This window comes from Vombatus ursinus, unplaced genomic scaffold (genome assembly GCF_900497805.2).
Source record: "Vombatus ursinus unplaced genomic scaffold, bare-nosed wombat genome assembly UNPS02009573.1, whole genome shotgun sequence".
Lineage (NCBI taxonomy): Eukaryota > Metazoa > Chordata > Mammalia > Diprotodontia > Vombatidae > Vombatus > Vombatus ursinus.
The window spans coordinates 22662958-22668937 of NW_020949351.1; the positions used below are offsets into that span (position 1 = coordinate 22662958).

The window sequence follows — 5980 nt, forward strand, 5'->3', positions numbered from 1 at the left end:
GAAAAAAGCGGTTATACTTTCTACTTTGATTATTTACAAAATCTTTTCTGTAATGACCATTATGTTTCAGATTACTTATGACTTACTCTGAACTTACTATGAGGTATAATCAAGACCAGAATAGATGTGATAAGGGTGAATATTATTATTATTATTTTTTGGTTGGAGAAAATGGTGCCCTCCCAAAATCAGTCTGAGAAACCATAAACATCCTGTTTAAGCAGTCTAGACAAGAGAAAAAAATTAATGTAGTCAATTTGAGATTATGTTGAGCTGACAGTTTTTTTCCATCTGACTTGCTTGTTGTTATTCCTCTAAATCAAGTATGTTTAATTCTTCTAGTTCATCCAAATCCTCTCCAGTAAAAAGGTTTTCATCAAAAGGAACATTACCCATAATTCCATTTTCCTATTCTTCATTATTTTCTTCCATATCACTTTGTTCTCCATTTTCTGTCCCACTTCCTGAAGCTTCACTCAATTTATTATCATCCATCTCTACTGAAGTATACATACTGAATCTTTCAAGACTGGCCACAGTAATACCAGTCTCATTCATGTCCTTTGGGATTTGGCTCAAATCTATATCATTTACCCTTACTAGATCTTCAACTTTGTATCCACCTGTTCCTTGAGTGTATTGCGTATCAACTGCTTCTTCATCATCATCATCATTATCATCATCATCATCAACCAACTCAAGACAAAACTTCACAGCTAGCCTTTCCTGCCTTAAAGTCTGCTTTTTTTTCTTTCCATCTTGTTCAAGCTTATCTTTTCTTGTCTTCTCTTTTTCTTTTTTTGCAAAAAAAAGACTCTAAAGCAGAATGCTCTTTCTATTAGATCTTCTAATGAAATTTCATCTTCTTTTTCTTCTTTTTTTTCATTTTATTTTATTTTTTTTTAATACAAAACCAGGAGGAAAAGCATGACAATACATACAATTGTCACCACCTCCAGGGCAAACCCCAAACCAGCCATATTTGTTGTTTTCAATAGCATCAAGAAAATGCTTGCACACTATTTGAGTTTTTGATTTTTTCTTCACCACTTTTTTCAGCTTTTTCTCATTCCAATTATCCATGGTAACTTTTTCAAGTGCTTCATCTCTTACATCTATATAAATGTTTCATTTTTCACATTTTCTTTCCAGAGAAAAGTCATAGGAAAACTTGCATTTATCTCCTCTAGTACATTTCTCTTGCTTGAAGAAGGTACATACTACTAATTTGGGATGTGCACCTTTACTTATTTTCTGAGTAGCAACTACTGGTTTGAATAGTTCATTTAGCTCCTGAAGTTCTTTCTTCTTGTCATTTTTCTTCAATTTTTTATCACCTTTATTTTATGCCCTGTCACGGATTTTGTTGACCAAATTTAACTTGGTGAATTTCTGCTGCTTTTCCTCTTTTTCATTCTTCAAACCAAAAGTTTTGTCCTTAATGCTTTTCTCCTTTTTTTGCTCCGCCTTCTTCTTGCCTCCAGCTGGAGCCTGTTTCTTGGCGGCATTGTGGAGAGGGCCCAGGCTCCAAGCACTGCACTGCTCAGCAAGGCTGTAGGGGAATGGGGGAAGGGAAGAAGGCCGCAGCCAGCACTTCAGTTTAGTATACTTGGCTTAATGCAGAAGGTGGATCCTAAAATGTTTAATTAAATTTTATGAGGGAGTGTTCAAAAGCTTTGATAGTTTTGGAAAGGTCGGGAAGAATGAAGATTGAAATAAGGCCATCAGATATAGCTGAAGGACACTTGTGCTCCCAATGCTGTTCACCCTTTGTCAAAGTCACCTGCCATCTGCCTTTTCTGTTGCTTTTTCTGAGCTTCTGAATATTGCTTAACAACATCATTAAATCTTGCCCATAGAGGCCATTACAAATTCTTGTTGCCTAATCTCAGTTGGCATCTCAATGCTGTTCACAATAGTAATTTCATTCTTTCAGCCTACTCTGCTTGATCATCAATAAACCCACTCCTTAGGCTTGTGTATTTTCTAAAGCCCTGTCTTGGGCCCTTTCCTTTTTTTTCTCTACCGACTCTATCTTGATGATCTTATTAACAACTTATATGGGTTCAGTTATTGGCATTATAGAGATAACTCTCAATTCTATCTAACCAGGCCTACTTTTTCCCTTCATCTCCAATTCCATATTAACAACTTCCTACTGGATATCTCCATCTATATGTCCTATAGGTACCTTGAACTAAACATATCCCCAAAAAACCCATATGATTTCCCCTCCCCACCCCCATCTCTCTGTCTTAGTTGAGATTACTTAGGATTCTTTTATTAATTTACTGAATACAAATACCCTGCTAGGTACTTTGTAAAAAAGAGTAATCAAAACAGAGTATCCTCTTCAAGGAAAGGCAAGAAACTCAATGATCTGGCCAATAAATTTACTTCAACCGATAGATTCATTTTCAACCAAAAAATGACTATTTTCCTTAGTTTACTTGAGTGAGGGAAAACTCTTACTTTGACTTTTATAACACACTTTGTAAACCACCTAATACTTAATTTCCCTGAGATGGACAATAGGAAATACCCAGCCCAACATCCAATCCAAAGCATCTCAAACAATCTTACCACTTCTAGGATAAACAACAAAAAATGTAGATCAGAGGTCCATAGGTGAGATGGGTGAGGAGTTCTATTAGGATAGACAGACTTAGTTGGAATGGGCAGTGATGATTGAGTGCTAGACCATATCTGCTTTGATCTATGGTGAATTACAACCCTTTGGGCTCTGGGAAGGTGGAGTCTCAAGCCTCTTTTGCTTGAGCTTAGACTTGTTTTCTAGTACAGCTTGGGAACATTCTGTTGCAATTGGGACTGGTAGCTTATATTCACTGAGATTTGTTTATAATGGCAATTTGACCAATCAGCTTTTGGCTGACAAAATCAATGGACAAGGTTATATGTATTAATATACCAATACATTAACTGATGTCACACTTTAAGGTAATAATCAAGTGTTTAGCAAATAGTTCATGATAAACATATTTGACCATCTTACTTACTATAAAGAATCATTTGGTCACATCATAGATGTTCATTGAAAGCATCTGATTATCATGACCACAAATCAAGTTATTTCCATAATTATGTGCTTGGAGTACATATACTTACTATAAGATCAAGGTGGAGTCCCAAATATCAAGGATGATTCATAGATTCCTCCCACTTACTTAAAGTTTGTAATCTTGACTCTTTCCTCTTCTCTAACCATTCATTTGCCAAACCCTGTTGAATCTTGCTCTACAACATTGGTACATGTTCCCTTTTATTCACTCACAATCCTAACCTCGAGCCTAGGCTATTACAATAGCCACATGCCTGGGATCTCTGAATTTTATCTTTCCTTTTTCTAATTTATCTTCCACATAGTTGACAAAATAATCTTCCTATAGCACAGGTGACTTAAAAAAAATGGGTGGCTCCATATTACTTCTCAGATAAAATACAAACTGCTTCTTCTGGGGTATTAGACCCTCCAAATCTGTCTCTAATCTTATTTACAATATTGTTCTCTTTCTGGCATCTACCTTCTGGCAAAAATAATCTATTTGGCATTCTATTATCCTACTCAGCATTCTATTATCCACCCCTATCTATTTGTACAAGCCAGTTCCAAAGCCTAGAATGAATTATGTCCTCATTTTCACCTTTCAGAATCCTTATCTTATTAAATGACTCAGCTCAATTACCACCTTCTTTGTGAAGCCTTCTCTCATCCCAGGAGCTCTTAGTACTCTCCCTTCACTAATTTTCCCTGTTCACTTTGTTCCTTTTCTTATTCACTTCACTCCTTACCTACCCTTATAATTATCCATGTATATACTGTGCCTCCTTTCCGTACTCCAATTGTTCATAATACCTCAAATTCATTGGAGTAAGTACAAGTAATTTGTGTTAGCCACATGGGTTACCAAAAAAAAAGAAGAAAAAGAAGCAAAATAGCATCTGCCTTCGATAAATTTGTCATCGAATCCATAGGATGCTCTATTACTGTCTACCCATTATCTACTCACTACCTACCCACACTTTTCATTTTGTATCATTTCTGTTTATATTCTCCCAAGAAGCCTCCATAATGAATCTACTCATGGTATTGCTGGTTCTCTTGATAACAGTTTGGAAAATGATATTTGTCTGTATTCTTTGACTTAGTGTTTTCTCTACTGGGTTTACCTCATGGAAGTTCAAAAGAAAAAAAAAAGAAGGAAAGTTCCTATACATATTCAAATATCTATAGCAGCAATTTCTGTGGTAGCAAAAAACTGAAAATGAGATGGGTGCTTGTTGTTTGTGAGATGGCTGAACGAAGTGAGGTATATGATCATAATGGAATATTATTACACCACAACAAAGAATGAATATAATGACATCAGAGAAACAAGGGAAGACTCATATGAATTGATGCAGCATGAAGAAAGCAGAAACAAGAAAACATATTCTCAATGATCATAATAATGCAAATGAAGACCACATTAAAACACATTGGAATTCAGTTTATAGTGAGACTTGATTCCAGAGGAGTGATGATGAAATACTCTTTCCTTCAGTGCAGAGGTGGTGGACTAAGTGGAAAGAATATTACATGCACTGTTAGATTCTGACCTCAACTAGTATGCTTTACTTAACTATTTTCATTTTATGTTGTTACAAGTGAGAGTTCTACATTGGTGTTACTGAGATAAAATGGAGATGTAAAAACAACAAAAAAATCAATAACGCTATTTTGAAAAGAATAAAAAAAAACTTATCACCTCCATCATAAATCCCCTCTGTATGCCATTGATCTGATTCAGGCATTCATCCTAACTGCATCTCCTCCTCCACCCTCCTCCCCCATTACATACAGTTTTTTTTAAAAAGTATATTAAATTTAAATTTAATGTTAATTCTATAATAACCTGCTCATCCAGGTTTCCCTCTTAAGTTCCTTTGGGTGTTTTTAAAGGTTTCATTGGCACTTCTCTGTCTCTTTGAAAAATGTTGCATCATTATCACTACCCATCCACATCCTTGCCTCCCACCTCACCTCTCCCCACATCCTTGTCAATGACCATGGTTGAAAACATATGTCTTGTTTTCTATCTCTTGTCCATATCTCATTCTGTGCCTCCCAGGAGGTGGGAGGCCTGTTTCATCATTAGTCTTCTGCAGTCATGATATGTCATCACACTGATTAGGATTCTTTTGACTTTGTCTTTTTGAGTGTCTTTTATCCTTTATATAGTACATTGAGCACAGAAGTGTTAGAGGTCAATTGTGGTGGTTCTAATGTCATGAATGATTGAAAGAGATCATCAGAGAAAGGCTGACAAGTCTTATGTATTTTAGGTATTTCTTGTCATTTCAGTAACATTATTCCCCTTCTGGGCTGTTCTATTATCTCATCTATGTAGGATTATTTCCACTAAGTCACAGAAACCTCCACACAGTGATGTCAGAGGAGAACATCGTGTCATCTCCACACCATGGTGTCAGAGGAGGGTACTTGTGGATATCTTGCAAAATAGATTAATAAATTACATAATAGATGAATCATGTATGTAACAGATTTTTAAAAAAATTGAATTAAAAAAATTTGGATTTGGTAATTAGAATGTCTTTGCTGACCTTTGGAAATATAACCTTAGCAGAATGGTCAAGAAAGAAGCCTTATTATAGGGTTTTAAGGAATGAAGAGGAGAACTGGACATTGGATGAATAACCAAAAACTGACTTGGTATTTCAAGTTAATAAAAATTTAAAAAATTCTTTACCTAAAAATCAATTAAATTCACGAAATACTTATTAAGCATATACTACATGTGCCAGCAATACAAACACACAAATGAAAGAAACCTTGACCCTGAGGAACTTATGTTCTACAAATACTCATAATTTCAAATGTATTACAGGACAGAACACCTTATATCTTTCTTGCCCAATCTAAGGGTGATACCCTTGTGAGGAGAGAGTTAATTTCTTGCAC

The 5980-nt window shown here is 35.4% G+C and overlaps 1 pseudogene; it reads right to left on the reverse strand.

The window, feature by feature from the left end:
* Window positions 1–306: 306 nt before the first annotated feature.
* LOC114036013 lies at window positions 307–5069 on the reverse strand (annotated as a pseudogene).
* Window positions 5070–5980: the final 911 nt, after the last annotated feature.